Raw genomic sequence first — 21,325 nt, forward strand, 5'->3', positions numbered from 1 at the left:
AATCATTTTAGAGCATTAATTCAACCAATTAATGACATCGACATAGGCGACCATTTAAAAAGCACATGTTAAGTATATTCAATTAGAGGGGAAAAATTATACTTATATAAGTCTTTAAAATTTTTTGTAATTTTAATACCAGGATAAGTAAAATAGATTTTAGTAATATTAAAAGGTATTTGATCTTAATAATCAGAATAATTATTAATAGGAAATAGTTCACTTTTATGTAAGTTGAGTTTATATCCAGAGAAAATAGTAAATTCCATAAACGTAGATAACATAAAAGGAACAGATTTCCTAGAGTCTGAAATGTAAACTAATAAATCATCCACATATAACAAAACTTTATGTAATTTATCCCCTCTTTTAATATCCTGCACAGAATTAGAATCCCTAAGAGTGATAGCAAGTGGTTCTAAAACCAAATTAAATAATAAAGGACTGAGAGGACAACCCTGACAGGTTCATCTATATAATCTAAAATAAGGAGACTTTTGATTATTAGTTACAATCGCAGCCATTGGGGCTTGATAAATCAGTTTTATCCAGGAAATAAATCCCGGACTGAAATTAAACCTCTTCAAAACCTGGAACAGATAAGGCCACTCCACCCTACCAAAAGCTTTCTCTGCATCCAGAGACACAATATATTCAGATTCTTTAGCTGAGGGGGAATAAATGATATTTAACAATTTTTCAGTATTAAAATGTGAGTACCTATTTTTAATAAATCCAGTTTTATCATTTGAGATAACAGTAGGCAAAATATTCTCGTCTATTGGCTAGAATCTTAGAGAGAATTTTAAAATCTACATTCAGTAAAGAGATAGGTCTATAAGATGCACATTCCGATAAATCTTTTCCTTTTTTAGGAATCAAGGAAGTTAATGCCTCATAAAAAGTTTTCGGAAGATTCCCAGAGGATATAGAATCAGTAAAAGTTTGATGAAGATGTGGTATAAGCATTTCATGGAAAGACTTATAAAATTCCACCATGCAACCATCTGGTCCTGGAGCTTTCCCTAATTGTGTAAAGGATATAGCTTTCGCTATCTCCTCTTGTTTAATAGATGCATCTAATATATCAATATCTTGAGTCAAAATTTTGGGTACACAGTCAGCCCTCCCTATCCGTGGGGGATTGGTTCCAGGACCCCTTGCCGATACCAAAATTCGCGGATGCTCAAGTGCCTTATTCAACCTGTCTCAATCTGGTGAACCTTAGGACCCAGCAGAACCCCAGACCTTACTTAACCTGTTTCAATACGGTGGACATTAGGACCTGGCGCCAGAGCTCTGAATGCGCAGTGTTTCTGTTCACGAAAATAATCACAATCATGATTCAAAATAAAGTAGAAATAATAAAGCGATCAGAAAGAGGTGAAAAGCCATCAGTCATTGGAAAAACGTTAGGCTACGTCAGTCAACGATCAGAACAATTTTAACGGATAAAGTGAGAAAGGCTCTGCCCCGATGAAAGATACAATTATTACTAAGCAACGCAATGGTTTAATTATTGGGTTTTGGGGTTTTGAGTTTTTGATCCTCCACATCAACCCGGCATGGCGGAGAGCACACTAGGGAATGATTTGTCCCGAGTCCCGAGAACTTCTGTTCCTGAGCCCGGCACTGAAACATACGTTCTTAAGTGTTTTATATGAATAGAAAGGTAAAATATATACTATATACTAAGACAAATGTTTGACTAACTGACATTAAATAATACCAGATGTACCTGTTCTGACTTACTTATTAAGAGAACATGATTTTTTTTCGATTCCGATGCACGATAATCCACGCACATCCTCCTGTGTACTTTAAATCATCTCTAGATTACTTATAGTACCTAATACAATGTAAATGCTATGTAAAATGGTTGTTATACTGCATTGTGTAGGGAATAATGACAAGAAAAAAGAAGTCTGTATGTGCTCGAACAACAAGTGCTGGAAGAGCACTTCCAGGTTTTCGCGATTCGCGGTTGGTTGAATTTGTGCATGCTGAATCTGCAGATAAGGAAGGTCGACTGTATTTAATTTTTGCAAAAATCTATTCATAATAAAAGTATTGTCAGAGAATTCATATTTATAAAGATTAGAGTAGAAATCCATAAATATCTTATTAATTTCATAAGGATCCAAGTTTTCAGTTCTATCTGGTCTATGTATTTTTAAAATCTGTCTTCTAACCATACCAGCCTTTAACTGACCAGCCAAAAGCTTACCTGACTTATCTCCATGTATATAAAACAAACTTTTAGATTTAAGAATTTGTTCGATGGGAAAGGTCAGAAGCAAATCATATTGTGTTTGAAGTTCAAACATTTCCTAATATAGATCTTCAGTAGGTTTTACTGAATACACTTTATATATATCTCTACTTTTATTAGTAAGCACTGACAGTTCCGCTTTAGTTTTCTTTCTTAAAGCTGCTGAATATGAAATTATCTGTCCCCTAAGAAAAGATTTCATTGTGTCCCATATAACCAAGTTTGACATTCCTTCAGTTGTATTAAATTCAAAAAATATAGAAATTTGCTCCTTAATAAAACTAACAAAAGCTGGATCCTGTAACAATACAGGATTCAATCTCCACTGTGACATTTTCAAAAAGCTATCAGAGAGCTTCAGGGTTCATTTCAAAGGCGGGTGGTCCAACAAGGCAATGACAACATAACGCACATTCAACAATGAAGTGTAGCAAACATGTGTCTAGAAAAAAGTAATCAATTCTAGAGTATTTATGATGAACGTGAGAAAAAAAAGAAAAAATCTTTGTTGTCAGGGCGTTTATATCTCCAGATATTGACCAGGCCATATTCTAGTAGAAAGGAATTAATACAAGCCGCCGCATTATTAGGAAGTGATGGATTGGTTGATGACCTGTCAATCGCCGGGTTCAGACATCAATTAAAGTCACTGCCCATGATCAACTTATATTCATTCAGATTCGGTAGCTCAAAAAAAAGCTTCTTAAAAAATTCAGGACTATCTACATTAGGTGCATATGCACACACCAAAGCTACCTTTTGATTGCATAATAAACCATTAGCAATTAAATATCTTCCAATCTAATCACTAATAATATTAAAATGTACAAAAGGGATTTTAGAGTTAACAAAAATAGATACCACTCTAACTTTATTAGTCGATTAAGAATGAAATAAAGGTTCTTTCCAAAATTTGAAAAACCGATCCTCATCCTGTCTCCATCTATGATTTTCTTGCGCAAAAATAATATCTGCATTAAGTGTTTTTAATTTCTTAAAAATCTTTTTATGCTTAATAGGATGATTCACACCATTCAAATTCCAAGAGATTATATTAATTTTATCAACATCCATGTTTTAAATTTAATTTAATATTTTATAAAGAAAATTATTGTGCAATCCGAAAGTAACAGATATGACTAGAAGGGATGATGTATTTGAGAGAAAATGTCCATCAAAAGAACCACCCAATTGAGAAGGAAGCCTATTCTAATAGCCCCCTCCCCACAAAGCAAGAAAAACAGCAACCAATAGGCTGGTCGCATGCTAAACTAATAACCCTTGACCCTATGCTCCATTTTGCAGCTACATATATTAAAATTGAAATATTAATCCCATCCAATTTAGCCATAATAAAAAAGACAAACAAATTTCAAATACTGCAATGTTATGTCTAACAATAATAAAAATATAACTGGCAACCGCCATCTTAAATTCATTTAAAGTATATTAATCATATATTCAAAGAAAAGTAAATCCAAGCAAATAATATTACAACTGAAGTTCTTTCTTTCAAAAAAAACTTACAAATCATACAAAAAGGATGAATATATGTATATAACAAACCTAAAGCTATATTAATGTTGAAACAAACAAAAAAAATGTTTTAAGTAGTACATCGCAGGTCCTGTATGGACCTCTATAGTATAATACTATAAAAATTCCCTACAAAGCAATTATAAGTATATACTAATTATTAATGAATAAAGAAAAAAATTAAACAGCCAAATCTCATATGGAGATTCAAAAAGAATAGAAAAAACTTTGCTCAGGACATCTATAAACATCTCATACATCAGAATTACCTATGCAGCAATTGGCTTAACTTTAAGATTTTTAATGTACTCCCATCCTTCTTGAGGGGAGTAGATTCTCTGTGGCTGAGACTCAGCAGGAAAGATTATCAGCTGCATTGGGTACCAAAGAGATTAATGTAAATTTTTCTTATACATTTCGCTCATAATTTCCCGGTATTTCCTTCTTTTGGCAAAATTCTCAGGAGAAAAATCTTCGACTATAGAAGATAAGGTTCCTGGGCCCTCGGGGGCTTCAGCTTCCTCTCACCCTCACCCCTTCCCCATTGACTCCACCAGCCTCCCAACCCCCTTGGACAAGAGCTCTCAGCCCTGCCGGGTCTTCACCACAATACTTTATCTCCCGCCTAGGTAGCCTTCTCCCTGCCGGCATGAACATCCAACTCACAGACCCCCGTTGATACCCCCGCCCCCCTTACCCCCATCCCTATCTATTATTTTACTCTGGTTCTCTTTCTCTCTCTTTTTTCCCCCCTCGCTATAATCTCCCCCCAGCCCTACCTTTCTTTCTCATTTATTTCCCATAATTCTCCACCTTCCCCCTAGCCCATTTCCCTCCAGCCTATCATAGAAACATAGAAAATAGGTGCAGGAGTAGGCCATTTGGCCCTTCGAGCCTGCACCGCCATTCAGTATGATCTTGGCTGATCATCCAACTCAGAACCCTGCACCTGCTTTCTCTCCATACCCCCTGATCCCTTTAGCCACAAGGACCATATCTAACTTCCTCTTAAATATAGCCAATTAACCAGCCTCAACTGTTTCCTGTGGCAGAGAATTCCACAGATTCACCACTCTCTGTGTGAAAAAGTTTTTCCTCATCTCGGTCCTAAAAAGCTTCCCCTTTATCCTTAAACTGTGACCCCTCGTTCTCGACTTCCCCAACATTGGAAACAATCTTCCTGCATCTAGCCTGTCCAATCCCTTTAAAATTTTATATGTTTCAATAAGATCCCCCCTCAATCTTCTAAATTCCAGTGAGTATAAGCCTAGTTGATCCAGTCTTTCTTCATATGAATGTCCTGCCATCCCAGGAATCAATCTGGTGAACCTTCTCTGTACTCCCTCTATGGCAAGAATGTCTTTCCTCAGATTAGGGGACCAAAACTGCACACAATATTCTAGGTGCGGTCTCACCAAGGCCTTGTACAATTGCAGTAGAACCTCCCTGCTCCTGTACTCAAATCCTTTTGCTATGAATGCCAACATACCATTTGCCTTTTTCACCACCTGCTGTACCTACATGTCCACCTTCAATGACTGGTGTACAATGACACCCAGGTCCCATTGCATCACCCCTTTTCCTAATCGGCCACTGTTCAGATAATAATCTGTTTTCCTGTTCTTGCAACCAAAGTGGATAACCTCACATTTATTCACATTAAATTGCATCTGCCATGAATTTACCCACTCACCTAACCTATCCAAGTCACCCTGCATCTTAGCATCCTCCTCACAGCTAACACCGCCGCCCAGCTTCATGTCATCCACAAACTTGGAGATGCTGCATTTAATTCCCTCATCTAAATCATTAATATATATTGTAAACAACTGGGGTCCCAGCACTGAGCCTTGCGGTACCCCACTAGTCACTGCCTGCCATTCTGAAAAGGTCCCGTTTACTCCCACTCTTTGCTTCCTGTCTGCCAACCAATTCTCTATCCACATCAATACCATACCCCCAATACCGTGTGCTTTAAGTTTGCACACTAATCTCCTGTGTGGGACCTTGTCAAAAGCCTTTTGAAAATCTAAATATACCACATCCACTGGCTCTCCCCTATCCACTCTACTAGTTACATCTTCAAAAAATTCTATAAGATTCATCAGACATGATTTTCTTTTCACAAATCCATGCTGACTTTGTCCGATGATTTCACCTCTTTCCAAATGTGCTGTTATCACATCTTTGATAACAAACTCTAGCATTTTCCCCACCACCGATGTCAGACTAACCGGTCTATAATTCCCCGGTTTCTCTCTCCCTCCTTTTTTAAAAAGTGGGGTTACATTAGCCACCCTCCAATCCTCAGGAACTAATCCAGAATCTAAGGAGTTTTGAAAAATTATCACTAATGCATCCTCTATTTCTTGAGCTACTTCCTTAAGCACTCTGCGATGCAGACCATCTGGCCCTGGGGATTTATCTGCCTTTAATCCCTTAAATCCCACTTCCCTACTAACATGTATTTCCCTCAGTTCCTCCATCTCACTAGACCCTCGGTTCCTTACTATTTCCGGAAGATTATTTATGTCCTCCTTAGTGAAGACAGAACCAATGTAGTTATTCAATTGGTCTGCCATGTCTTTGTTCCCTATGATCAATTCACCTGTTTCTGACTGTAAAGAACCTACATTTGTCTTGACCAATCTTTTTCTTTTCACATATCTATAAAAGCTTTTACAGTCAGTTTTTATGTTCCTTGCCAGCTTTCTCTCATAATCTTTTTTCCCTTTCCTAATTAAGCCCTTTGTCCTCCTCTGGTGATCTCTGAATTTCTCCCAGTCCTCAGGTATGCTGCTTTTTTTTGCTAATTTATATGTTTCTTCTTTGGACTTGATACTATCCCTAATTTCCCTTGTCAGCCACGGGTGCACTACCTTCCCTGGTTTATTCTTTTACCAAACTGGGATGAACAATTGTTGTAGTTCATCCATGTGATCTTTAAATGCTTGCCATTGCATATCCACCGTCAACCCTTTAAGTATCATTTGCCAGTCTATCTCAGCTAATTCATGTCTCATACCTTCAAAGTTACCCTTCTTTAAGTTCAGAACCTTTGTTTCTGAATTAACTATGTCACTCTCCATCTTAATGAAGAATTCCATCATATTATGATCACTCTTACCCAAGGGGCCTCACATGACAAGATTGCTAACTAACCCCTCCTCATTGCTCAATACCCAATCTAGAATGGCCTGCTCTCTAGTTGGTTCCTCAACATGTTGGTTCAGAAAACCATCCTGCATACATTCCAAGAAATCCTCTTCCTCAGCACCCTTACCAATTTGGTTCACCCAATCTATATGTAGATTGAAGTCACCATTATAAATACTGTTCCTTTATTGCATGCATTTCTAATTTCCTGTTTAATGCCATCCCCAACCTCACTACTACTGTTAGGTGGCCTGTACACAACTCCCACCAGTGTTTTCTGCTCCTTAGTGTTATGCAGCTCTACCCAAATCGATTCCACATCCTCCAGGCTAATGTCCTTCCTTTCTATTGCGTTAATCTCCTCTCTAACCAGCAACGCTAACCCACCTCCTTTTCTTTCCTGTCTATCCCTCCTGAATATTGAATATCCCTGGATGTTGAGCTCCCATCCTTGGTCACCCTGGAGCCATGTCTCTGTGATCCCAACTATATCATATTCATTAATAACTATCTGCACATTCAATTCATCCACCTTGTTACGAATGCTCCTCACATTGACACACAAAGCCTTCAGGCTTGTTTTTACAACACTCTTCGCCCTTATACAATTATGTTGAAAAGTGGCCCTTTTTGCTTTTTGCTCTGGATTTGCCTGCCTGCCACTTTTACTTTTCACACTACTTTTTGCTTCTACCCTCATTTTACACTCCTCTGTCTCTCTGCACTTGTTCCCATCCCCCTGCTACATTAGTTTAAAGCCTCCTGAACAGCAGTAGCAAATGCTCCCCCTAGGACATTGGTTCCAGTCCAGCCCAGGTGCAGACCGTCCTGTTTATACCGGTCCCACCTCCCCCAGAACTGGTTCCAATGCCCCAGAAATTTGAATCCCTCACCCTTGCACCATTTTTCAAGCCACATATTCAACTGAAATATCCTCCTATTTCTACTTTGACTAGCACGTGGCACTGGTAGTAATCCAGAGATTATTACCTTTGTGATCCTATTTTTTAGTTTATCTCCTAACTCCCTAAATTCACCTTGTAGGACCTCATCCCGTTTTTTACCTATATCGTTGGTACCTATGTGCACCACGACCACTGGCTGTTCGCCCTCCCATTCCAGAATGTCCTGCAGCCGCTCAGAGACATCCTTGACCCTTGCACCAGGGAGGCAACATACCATCCTGGAGTCTCGTTTGTGGCCGCAGAAATGCCTATCTATTCCCCTTACAATCGAATCCCCTATCACTATAGCTCTCCCACTCCTTTTCCTTCCCTCCTGTGCCGCAGAGCCACCCATGGTGCAATGAACTCGGCTGCTGCTGCCTTCCCCTGATGAGACATCTCCCCCAACAGTATCCAAAACAGTATATCTGTTTAGGAAGGAGATGATCTCAGGGGACTCCTGCACTACCTGCCTACTGCTATGCTGTCCAGCGGCCACCCCTTCCCTTTCTGCCTGTGTAGCCTTTACCTGCGGTGTGGCCAACTCACTGAACGTGCTATTCACGACTTTCTCAGCATCACAGATGCTCCAGTATGAATCCCATTGCAGCTCCAGATGCTCAATGTGGTCTGCCAGAAGCTACAGTTGGACACACTTTGTGCACACATAGTCGTCAGGGACACTGGAAGTATCCCTGATTTCCCACATGCTGCAGGATGAACAAACCACGGGGCCGATCTCAGCTGCCATGACCTACCCAATACTTGCCTCAACTTTTGAAACTTTCTCCTTTGAAAGGAACTTACCCAGCCTTACCTCACTTGGAGTGAGGCTCGTCCTCCGCCTCTTCTCATCGAAGCCTCTCGAGTCAAAGCCTCAAATCTCCACTCCTTCACTGGCCCACTCACTCACTGGCCACTTTCCACAGGCCGCTCCACTTGAGCTACCCCTCTATTTATTCGTTTGAGCTTTTCAAACTGCTTGGTCACCTGACCTCGATTGCCCAATCAGCTGCTTTCTGCTGTGAGAAAACCTCAAACTCCATGCCTGAAACTACACCCTTCAATGTCACGCCTCAAATTCTATGCCTTATACAATGCCCTTCAAACTCCACTTGTCAAACTCCATCCCTCAATCTCCATCCCTCAAACCTCATGCCTTAAACTCCACCCCTCAAACTCCACACCTCAAACTCCAACCCTCAAACTCTATATTCAAACTCCTCCCATTGAACTCCATGGCTCAAGCTCCATACCTGAAATGCCATGCCTCAAACTCCACCTCTCAACCACCCCCCCCCCCCCATAGTCCACGCCTCAAACTTCAGTCATCAAACTTAACACCACAAACTCCACGCCTCAAAGTTCAACCCTTAGACTCCAGGGTTCAAACTCCATGATTCAAACACCACCCCTCAAACTCCATGTCGCAAACTCCAAACCTCAAACTCCATTCTTCAATCTCCATCCCTCAATATCCACCCCTCAAACTCCACCCTTCAATCTCCATCCTTCAAACTCCAACCCTCAAACTCTGTACTCAAAACTCCTCCTTTTGAACTCCATGGCTCAAGCTCATGTCTGAAATACCACACCTCAAGCTCCAACTCTCAACCCCCCCCCCCATAGTCCACGCCTCAAACTTCAATCATCAAACTTAACGCCATAAATTCCACAACTCAAAATCCAATCCTCAGACTTCAGGGTTCAAACTCCACAATTCAAACACCACCCCTCAAACTCCATGTCCCAAACTCCAAACCTCAAACTCCATGCCTCAAAATGTACACTCAAAGTCCTCCCCTCAAGCTCCCTGCCTGGAACAATACCCCTCAAACTCCATGCCACAAACTCCACCCCTCAAACTCCATCCTTCAACCTCCACCCCTCAAACTCCACCCCTCAAAGTCCACCCTTCAGACTCCACGCCTCAACATCCTCCCCTCAAATTCCACACCTCCCCTCAAACTCCACGCCTCCAACTCCTCCCCTCAAACTTCACTCTTCAAACTCCATGGCTCAAGCTCCATGCCTGAAATGCCACGCTCAAACCTCACCTCTCAACCCCCGCATAGTCCACACCTCCAACTTCAGTCATCAAACTTAACACCACAAACCCCAAGCCTCAAAATCCATGCCTCAAACTCCTCGCTTCCAAGTCCAACCCTCAAACTCCACGCTTCAAATTCCACCCCTCGATCTACACCCCTGGAACTCCACCCCACATACTCTATGGCTCAAAATCCACGGCTGAAACCGCTCACCTCAAACTCCACCCCTCATCTCCACCACTCAAAGCTACAACTAAAAATTCCATGTTTTAAACTCCATCGCTGAAACTCCACACCTCAGAATACTCGTCTCAAACTCAAGTGTTCAAATTCTAATGTTCAAATTTTATGCCTCAAATTTCACACCTCTAACATAATGCCCCAAACTTTATGCTTCAAACTCCACGCCTGAAATGCCTCACCTCAACTCCACCAGTCAAACCCCACCCTTCAAACTCGATGCTTCATTCTCCACCCCTCAAACTCCACATCTCAAATGCCACCCCTTAAATGTCACACCTCAAAATCGACCCCTCAATCTCCACCTCTCAAACTCTACACATCAAACTCCACCCCTCAAACCCACCCCTTAAACTCTTTCTGATAAACACCATGCCTCAAACTCTGTGCCTGTATCTCCATGCCTCAAATGCCACACCTCAAAATCCACGCCTCGAATATCATCCCTCAAACTCCACCACTAAATTTCCATTCCTCAAACTCCACCACTAAATTTCCAGCCCTCAAACTCCATATCTCAAACTTCACCCTCAAACTCCACCCCTCAATCTCCACCTCTCAAATTCCACCACTTGAACTCCACCCCTCAATCTCCACCTCTCAAATTCCACCACTTGAACTCCACCCCTCAATCTCCACCTCTCAAATTCCACCACTTGAACTCCACCCCTCAATCTCCACCTCTCAAACCCCACTCCTCAAACCCACCCCTCAAACTATACCCCTCAAACTCTTCCTGATGAACTCCACCCCTCAAACTCCATGCCTCAATCTCCATGCTTCAAGCACCACACTTCAAACTCCACGCCTCAAACTACAACTTTCAAACGCCATGCCTCAAACTCCAGCCCTCAATTTCCACGCCTTAAACAGCAACACCTCATACTCCACTCCTCAAACTCCACCCCTCAAACCCATCCCTCAAATTCTACACCTCAAACTATTCCTGATAAACTCTACCCCTCAAACTCCATCCCTCAAAACCCAACCCTCAAACCCCACCCTTCAAACCCACCACTCAAACTATACCCCTCAAACTCCTCCTGATAAACCCCACCCCTCAAATTTCATGCCTCAATCTCCACACCTTAAATGCCACACCTCAAACTCCAACCTTCAAACACCATGCCTTAAACTCCACCACTCAAACTCCATCACACAAACTCCATGCCTCAAACTCCACGTTAGGGTTTGTGGGGGTGTGTGTCCCTTTTGGACCTTAGGATTATGTTTGAATGTTGGGCTGGTGGAAGTATATTTGTGGCTGCAGAGTTTTGAGTGGTGATGTATGAGGTGCTATGGTGGATAGACTCATATGGTGAAGCCAGGTTAGCCTGGCCCATGCCTTTCATTATCGTGGTCTGACACCACTTAGTTCAACGAATCGGGTGTGCACTGAGATATATCGTCAGTAATGCATCCTCGGATCATCAGGTGTTTCGAGCCTTTAATCACTAGACATCCTCCCCGAGGTGGCCCAACTGTGTCCAGCTCAGACACTGCTTGTGTTTTTCCCATGGAGCAGGATAATTAGAGGAATGTAATTCTGAGGGTAATATTTTTAAGCATCATTACATGGCATCTGAATGCCTGGGATTGCATGGGTTAAATTGACATTGTTAACTGGGCATTCAGCAGAACTGCACCTGAGTTTAGCTCTGACATGTTTTCTGAGCCCCATCTTGGGTTTGAATATCTGGGCTTACTTATTGGCATTTCATGGGCCGGGAGAATGAAGAGCGTGTCACTGTAAGGTTAGGTTGAGAGTATGCGGGCAGTGAGCAAATCAGCCCTCTTATGCTTTTTGATCTCGTCACTTGAGATTCAGTTTCACGCGACCCTGCCACTTTGTTCTGGCCCACGCCTTCATTAACCAGGTACAGCACTTGCTTTTGTTGAATCTTGCCCCTCCTGACATAGGACATCGGGTTGATTGAGGTGTGCTTAGGGTCTGTGGGGCTGAAGGCAGGGTTAATCGGGATACGACTAGGGTTTGAGGGGGTGTGGGCCCCTTTTGGACCTTAGAATTAGGTTTGAGTGTTGGGCTGGTGGATGTATATGTGTGGCTGGCAGAGGTAAGGCTGCAGAGTTTTGAGTGGTGAGGTATGAACTACTATGGCAGATAGGATTGTATGGGGAAGCCAGGTTCATCTGGCCCATGCCTTTCATTATCGTGGTCCGACACCACTTGGTTCAACGAACCCGGTGTGCACTGGGACACATCATAGAACATAGAACATAGAACATAGAATAGTACAGCACATTACAGGCCCTTTGGCCCACAATGTTGTGCCAACCCTCAAACCCTGCCTCCCATATAGCCCCCCACCTTAAATTCCTCCATATACCTGTCTAGTAGTCTCTTAAATTTCACTAGTGTATCTGCCTCCACCACTGACTCAGGCAGTGCATTCCACACACCAACCACTCTCTGAGTGAAATACCTTCCTCTAGTATCCCCCTTGAACTTCCCTCATCTTACCTTAAAGCCATGTCCTCTTGTACTGAGCAGTGGTGCCCTGGGAAAGAGGTGCCGGCTGTCCACTCTGTCTATTCCTCTTAATATCTTGTACACCTCTATCATGTCTCCTCTCATCCTCCTTCTCTCCAAAGAGTAAAGCCCTAGCTCCCTTAATCTCTGAACATGATCCATACACTCTAAAACGGGCAGCACCCTCATAAATCTCCTCTATACCCTTTCCAATGCTTCCACATCCTTCCTATAGTGAGGCAACCAGAACTGGACACAGTACTCCAAGTGTGGCCTAACCAGAGTTTTATAGAGCTGCATCATTACATCACGTCTCTTAGACTCTATCCCTCAATTTATGAAAGTTAACACCCCATAAGCTTTCTTAACTACCCTATCTACCTGCGAGGCAACTTTCAGGGATCTGTGGACATATACCCCCAGATCCCTCTGCTCCTCCACACTACCAAGTTTCCTACCATTTACTTTGCACTCTGCCTTGGAGTTTGTCCTTCCAAAGTGTACCACCTCACGCTTCTCCGGGTTGAACTCCATCTGCCACTTCTCAGCCCACTTCTGCATCCTATCAATGTCTCTTGGCAATCTTCAACAATCCTCTACACTAACTACAACTCCACCAACCTTTGTGTCATCTGCAAACTTGCCAACCCACCCTTCTACCCCCTCATCCAGGTTGTTAATAAAAATCACAAAAAGTAGAGGTCCCAGAACAGATCCTTGTGGGACACCACTAGTCACAACCCTCCAATCTGAATGTTCTCCCTCCACCATGATCCTCTGCCTTCTGCAGGCAAGCCAATTCTGAATCCACCTGACCAAATTTCCCTGGATCCCATGCCTTCTGACTTTCTGAATAAGCCTACTGTGTGGAACCTTGTCAAATGCCTTACTAAAATCCATGTAGATCACATCCACTGCACTATCCTCATCTATATGTCTGGTCACCTTCTCAAAGAACTCTATCAGGCTTGTTAGGCATGATCTGCCCTTCACAAAGCCATGCTGACTGTCCCTGATCAGACCATGGTTCTCTAAATGCCCATAGATCCTATCTCTAAGAATCTTTTCCAACAGCTTTCCCACCACAGACGTGAGGCTCACTGGTCTATAATTACCTGGACTATCCCTACTACCTTTCTTGAACAAGGGGACAACATTCGCCTCCCTCCAATCCTCCAGTACCATTCCCGAGGACAACGAGGACATAAAGATCCTAGCCAGAGGTTCAGCAATCTCTTCCCATGCCTCGTGGAGCAGCCTGGGAAATATTCCATCGGCCCCGGGGACTTATCAGTCCTAATGTATTTTAACAACTCCAACACCTCCTCTCCCTTAATATCAGCATGCTCCAGAATATTAACCTTACTCATATTGTCCTCACCATCATCAAGTTTCCTCTCAGTGATGAATACTGAAGAGAAGTATTCATTGAGGACCTCACTCACTTCCACAGCCTCTAGGCACATCTTCCCCCTTTTATCTCTAATCGGTCCTACCTTCACTCCTGTCATCCTTTTGTTCTTCACATAATTGAAGAATGACTTGGGGTTTTTCTTTACCCTACTCACCAAGGCCTTCTCATGCCCCCTTCTTGCTCTTCTCAGCCCCTTCTTAAGCTCCTTTCTTGCTACCCTACATTCCTCAATAGACCCATCTGATCCTTGCTTCCTAAACCTCATGTATGCTGCCTTCTTCCACCTGACTAGATTTTCCACTTCACTTGTCACCCATGGTTCCTTCACCCTACCATTCTTTATCTTCTTCACCGGGACAAATTTATCCTGAACATCCTGCAAGAGATCCCTAAACGTTGACCACATGTCCACAGTACATTTCCCTGCAATAACATCATCCCAATTCACACCCACAAGTTCTAGCCTCATAGCCTCATAATTTGCCCTTCCCCAATTAAAAATTTTCCTATTCTCTCTGATTCTATCTTTTTCCATGATAATGCTAAAGGTCAGGGAGCGGTGATCACTGTCCCCCTGATGCTAACCCACAGACAGATCTGTGACCTGACCCAGTTCATTACCTAATACTAGATCAAGTATGGCATTCCCCCTAGTCGGCCTGTCAATATACTGTGACAGGAATCCATCCTGAACACACTTAACAAACTCTGCCCCATCTAAACCCTTGGAACTAATCAAGTGCCAATCAATATTAGGGAAGTTAAAGTCACTTATTATTTTTGCACCTTTCCAAAATCTGCCTCCCAATCTGCTGCTCGTATCTCGGTATATCATCAGTAATGCACCCTCGGATCGTCAAGAGTTTCGGGCCTTTAATCATTAGAAATCCTCCATGACCCTGCTTGTGTTTTTCCCATGGACCAGGATAATGAGAGGCATGTAATTCTGAGAGTAATGATATTTTTAAACATCATTACCTGGCATCTGTATGCCTGGGGTTGCATGGCTTAAAGTGACAGTGTTTACTGGGCATTCAGCATAACTGCACCTGAGTTTAGTACTGACTTTTCTTCTGTAGCCCCATCTTGGGCTAATTACTGGTTCTCCCTAGCCTTGTGGGTATCTGGGCTTTCTTATTGGCATTTTGTGGGCCGGGAGAATGAAGAGTGTGTCACTCTGTTAGGTTGAGAGTATGCGGCAAAAAAAAATCAGCCCTCTTGTGCTTTTTAATCTCGTCACTTGAGATTCAGTTTCACGCGACCCTGCCACTTTGAACTGGCCCACGCCTTCATTAACCAGGTCCAACACTTGCCTTTGTTGAATCTTGCCCCTCTTGACATACGACATCGGGTTTGTGGGGGTTTAGCAAGGGTTAATCGGAGTGTGCTTAGGATTTGTGGGGCTGAAGCCAGGGTTAATCGGAAAGTGCCAATGGTTTGTGGTGGTGTGTGCACATTTTGGACCTTAGGATTAGGTTTTGATGTTGGGCTGGTGGATATATATGTTTGGCTGGGAGAGGTAAGGCTGCGGAATATTGAGTGGTGATGTATGAGGTGCTATGGCAGATATGCTCATATGGTGAAGCCAGGTGAATCTCGCCCAAGCTTTTGATGTTTGAGCTGCTATGGCAGATATGCTCATATGGTGAAGCCAGGTGAATCTGGCCCAAGCCTTCGCATTAGGGTTAGGGTTAGCCTGAGTGTAAGCGGGCAGTGGGCAAATCAACCCTCTTGTGTTTTTTGATCTCGTCACTTGAGATTCAGTTTCACGCCACCCTGTCACGTTGATCTGGCCCACGCCTTCATTAAACAAGTCCAGCACTTGCCTTTGTTGAATCTCGTCCCTCATGACATAGGGCATCTTATTAGGGTTAGGGTTAGGTTGCGGAACTGTCATTGCAACAGGTCACCACCAGGTGGGAGTTCTGTCCTCACCTGACCCTTCATTGCCACAATACACCACAAGGTGGAAGTGTTGTACACAGGGGACATCTCAATATGGCAGAACACCACCAGGTCGGAGTGTTGTGGACAGCGGAACTCTCATTGCAACAGGTCACCACCAGGTGGGGGTCATGTCCACACTGGACCTGTCATTCAGGCAGGACAGCACCAGAGAAAGTGTTGTCAACTTGGGATCTGCTGTTACAGCAAAACACAACCAGGTGGGAGTGTTCTCCATGGACGTGCTGTCTTTACGACAGGACACCACCAGTTGAAATGTTGTCCACAGCGGTCCTGTCATTGCAGCAAGACACCACCAGGTGGGAAGTATTGTCCACGGACGAACTGTCACTGTGTCAGGACAGCACAAGGTGGGCGTGTTGTCTACAAGGCATCAGTCCTTGCGGCAGGTCACCTGCAGGTGGAAGTGTTGTACACAGCCAAACTGTCATTGCGGAAGGCACCACAGGGTGAGAGTGTTGTCTGCAAGAGATCAGTTCTTCTGGCAGGACACCACCAGGTGGGGATTGTTATACACAGTGCACATGTCATTGCGGTAGGACACCACTGGGTGGGAGTGTTACCACATCTTACCTGTCGTTACGGCAGGGCACCACCAAGTGGAAGTATTGTCTGCATCTGATCTGTCATTGTGACAGAACACCACCAGGTGGGACAGATATCCACGGCGGACCTGGCATTGTGGTAGGACGCCACCAAGTGGGAGTGTTGCCCGCAGTTGAACTTGCAGCAGGATACCACCAGGTGTGAATTTTGTCCATAGAGGACCTGTCATTGTGCCAGGACAACACCAGGTGGGAGTGTTGCCCACAGTGGGCATGTCATCACAGCAGAAAACCACCAGTTCGGAGTGTTATCCACATCTGATCTGTCGTTATGGCAGGACTGTTATCCACAGGGGACCTGCCATTGTGGGAGGACACCACCAGGTGGGACTATTATCAAAAGCGGAACTGTCATGATGACAGGACACCATAAGGTGGGAGTGTTGTCAACATCGCATTAGAGTTAGGGTTAGGTTGAGAGTATGCGGGCAGTGGGCGAATCAGCCCTCTTGTGCTTTTTGATCTCGTCACTTGAGATTCAGTTTCACGTGACCCTGCCACTTTGAACTGGCCCACGCCTTCATTAACCAGGTCCCACAATTGCCTTTGTTGAACCTTGCCCCTCCTGACATAGGACATCAGGTTTGTGGGGTTTTAGCAAGGGTTAATCGGAGTGTGCTTAGGATTTGTGGGGCTGAAGCCAGGGTTAATCGTAAAGTGCCAATGGTTTGTGGTGGTGTGGGCCCATTTTGGACCTCAGGATTAGGTTTTGATGTTGGGCTAGTGGATATATATGTTTGGCTGGGAGAGGTAAGGCTGTGGAGTATTGCGTGGTGATGTCTGAGGTGCTATGGCAGATGGGCTCATATGGTGAAGCCAGCTTAATCTGGCCCAAGCCTTCGCAGTAGGGTTAGGGTTAGCCTGAGAGTATGCAGGCAGTGGGCAAATCAACCCTCTTGTGTTTTTTGATCTCGTCACTTGAGATTCAGTTTCACGCCACCCTGCCACGTTGATCTAGCCCACGCCTTCATTAACCAAGCCCAGCACTTGTCTTTGTTGAATCTGGCCCCTGATGACATAGGGCATCTTATTAGGGTTAGGTTGCGATTATGCGGGTAGTGGGCTAATTAGCCCCCTTGTGATTTCTGTTCTCGCCACTTGAGATTCAGTTTCACGTGACCCTGCCACTTTGATCTGCCCACGCTTTCATTAACCAGGTCCAATACTTGCCTTTCTTGAATCTTGTCCCCCTTGACATAGGATATCTAGTTTGTGGGGGTTTAACAAGGTTTAATAGGGGTGTGCTTATGGTTTGTGGGGCCAAAGCCAGGGTTAATCGGATAGTGCCTAGTGTTTGTGGGTGTGTGTGTCCCTTTTGGACTTTAGGATTAGGTTTGAGTGCTGTGCTGGTGCATGTATATATCGGGTTTGTGGGGTTTAGAAAGGGTTAATCGGGGTGTGCTTAGGGTTTGTGGGGCTGAAGCCAGGGTTAGGGTTAGGTTGAGATTATGCGGGCAGTGGGCTAAAAAGCCCTCTTGTGATTTTTGATCTCCTCACTTGAGATTACGTTTCACGTGACCCTGCCACTTTGATCTGGCCCACGCCTTCATTAACCAGGTCCCACAATTGCCTTTGTTGAATCTTGCCCCTCTCGACATAGGATATCCGATTTGTGGGGGTTTAGCAAGGGTTAATCGGGGAGTGCCTAGGGTTTGTGGGGGGGGTGTGCCCCTTTTGGAAGTTGCCTAGGGTTTGTGGGGGTGTGTGCACCTTTTGGAATTTGCCTAGGGTTAGTGGGTGTGTGTGCCCCTCTTGGAATTTGCCTAGGGTTTGTGGGGGTGTGTGCCCCTCTTGGAATTTGGCTGGGGTTTGTGGGGGTGTGTGCCCCTTTTGGACTTCAGGATTAGGTTTGAGTGTTGTGCTGGTGGATGTACATGTTTGGCTGGCAGAGGTTAGGCTGCAGAGTTTGAAGTCTGAGCTGCTATGCTGGCTAGGCTTGTACAGGGAAGTCAGGTTAATCTGGGCCATGCCTTTCATTATCGTGGTCCGACAACACTTGGTTCAGCGAACCGGGTGTTCACTGGGGCACATTGTCAGTAGTGAACATTCGGATCCTCGGCTGTTTCGGGCCTTTAATCACTAGACAGCCTACAGAAGTAGCCCAACAGTGTCCGACTCAGACACTGCTTGCATTTTTCCCAGGGACCAATGATGAGAGGCATGTAATTCTGAGGGTAATGATATTTATAAATATCAATACCTGGCACATGTATGCCTGGGATTGCATGGGTTAAATTGAAAGTGTTTACTGGGCATTCAGCAGAGCTGTACCTGAGTTTAGCACTGACCTGTCTGTCGTCCCCATCCGGGGTTTAATTTACTAGTTCTCTCTCGCCTTGTGTGTATCTGGGCTTTCTTATTGGCCTTTCGTGGGCCGGGAGAATGAAGAGCGTGTCACTGATAGGTTAGGTTGAGATTATGCGGGCAGTGGGCTAAAAAGCCCTCTTGTGATTTTTGATCTCCTCACTTGAGATTCCGTTTCACGTCACCCTGCCACTTTGATCTGGCCCACGCCTTCATTAACCAGGTCCCACAATTGCCTTTGTTGAATCTTGCCCCTCTCGACATAGGATATCTGGTTTGTGGGGGTTTAGCAAGGGTTAATCGGGGAGTGCCTAGGGTTTGTGGGGGTGTGTGCCCCTTTTGGAAGTTGCCTAGGGTTTGTGGGGGTGTGTGCACCTTTTGGAATTTGCCTAGGGTTAGTGGGGGTGTGTGCCCCTCTTGGAAATTGCCTAGGGTTTGTGGGCATGTGTGCCCCTCTTGGAATTTGCCTAGGGTTTGTGGGGGTGCGTGCCCCTTTTGGACTTTAGGATTAGGTTTGAGTGTAGGGCTGGTGGATGTATATGTTTGGCTGGCAGAGGTCAGCCTGCAGAATTTGAAGTATGAGATCGGGGAGTGCCTAGGGTTTGTGGGGCTGTGTGCCCCTTTTGGAGTTTGCCTAGGGTTTGTGGGAGTGTGTGCCCCTTTTGGATTTTAGGATTAGGTTTGAGTGTAGGGCTGGTGGATGTACAGAGTATAGGCTGCAGAGTTTGAAGTATGAGCTGCTATGTTGGCTAGGCTTGTACAGTGAAGTCAGGTTAATCTGGCCCATGCCTTTCATTATCGTGGTCCGACACGTTAGGTTGAAATTATGCGGGCAGTGGGCAAAAAGCCCTCTTGTGATTTTTGATCTCCTCACTTGAGATTCCGTTTCACGTGACCCTGCCACTTTGATCTGGCCCACGCCTTCATTAACCAGGTCCCACACTTGCCTTTTTTGAATCTTGCCCTCTCCGGTTCGTTGGGGATTAGCAAAGGTTAATCGGGGAGTGTCTAGGGTTTGTGGGGGTGTGTGCCCTTTTGGAATTTGCCTGGGGTTTGTGGGGGTGTGTGCCCCTTTTGCACTTTAGGATTTGGTTTGAGTGTTGAGCTGGTGGATGTATATATGTGGCAGTCACAGGTACGGCTGTCGAGTATTGAGCAGTGATGTATGAACTGCTATGGCGTATAGGCTCGCATGAGGGTAAGGGTTAGCATTTTGTTGCAAAACTGTCATACCGACAGGTCACCACCAGGTGGGATTTCTGTCTTCACCTAATCCTTCATTGTGACAGGACACCACCAGGTGGGAGTATTCTCCACATCTCATCTGTCATTGCGGCAGGACACCAGCAGGTGGGAGTGTTGTCCACATCTGATCTGTCGTTATGACAGGACACCACCAGGTGGGAGTATTGTCTACGGACGAACAGTCATTGTTGCAGGACACCACCAGGTGGGAGTATTCTCCACATCTGAACTGTCGTTATGACAGGACACCACCAGGTGGGAGTATTGTCTACGGACGAACAGTCATTGTCGCAGGACACCACCAGGTGGGAGTGCTGTCAACAAGGGATCAGTCAATGCCGCAGGACATCTGCAGCTGGAAATGTTGTACACAGCCAAACTGTCATTAGGGTTAGGTTGAGATTATGCGGGCAGTGGGCTAAAAAGCCCTCTTGTGATTTTTGATCTCCTCACGAGATTCTGTTTCATGTCACCCTGCCACTTTGATCTGGCCCACGCCTTCATTAACCAGGTCCCACAATTGCCTTTGTTGAATCTTGCCCCTCTCGACATAGGATATCTGGTTTGTGGGGGTTTAGCAAGGGTTAATCGGGGAGTGCCTAGGGTTTGTGGGGGTGTGTGCCCCTTTTGGAAGTTGCCTAGGGTTTGTGGGGATGTGTGCACCTTTTGGAATTTGCCTAGGGTTAGTGGGGGTGTGTGCCCCTCTTGGAAATTGCCTAGGGTTTGTGGGGGTGTGTGCCCCTCTTGGAATTTGCCTAGGGTTTGTGGGGGTGTGTGCCCCTTTTGGACTTTAGGATTAGGCTTGAGTGTAGGGCTGGTGGATGTATATGTTTTGCTGGCAGAGGTCAGCCTGCAGAATTTGAAGTATGAGATCGGGGTGTGCCTAGGGTTTGTGGGGCTGTGTGCCCCTTTTGGAGTTTGCCTAGGGTTTGAGGGGGTGTGAGCCCCTCTTGGAATTTGCCTAGGGTTTGTGGGGGGGTGTGCCCCTTTTGGACTTTAGGATTAGGTTTGAGTGTAGGGCTGGTGGATGTATATGTTTGGCTGGCAGAGGTTAGGCGGCACAATTTGTTGTTTGAGTTGCTATGCTGGCTAGGCTTTTACA

This window comes from Hypanus sabinus, chromosome 8 (assembly GCF_030144855.1).
Source record: "Hypanus sabinus isolate sHypSab1 chromosome 8, sHypSab1.hap1, whole genome shotgun sequence".
NCBI lineage: Eukaryota > Metazoa > Chordata > Chondrichthyes > Myliobatiformes > Dasyatidae > Hypanus > Hypanus sabinus.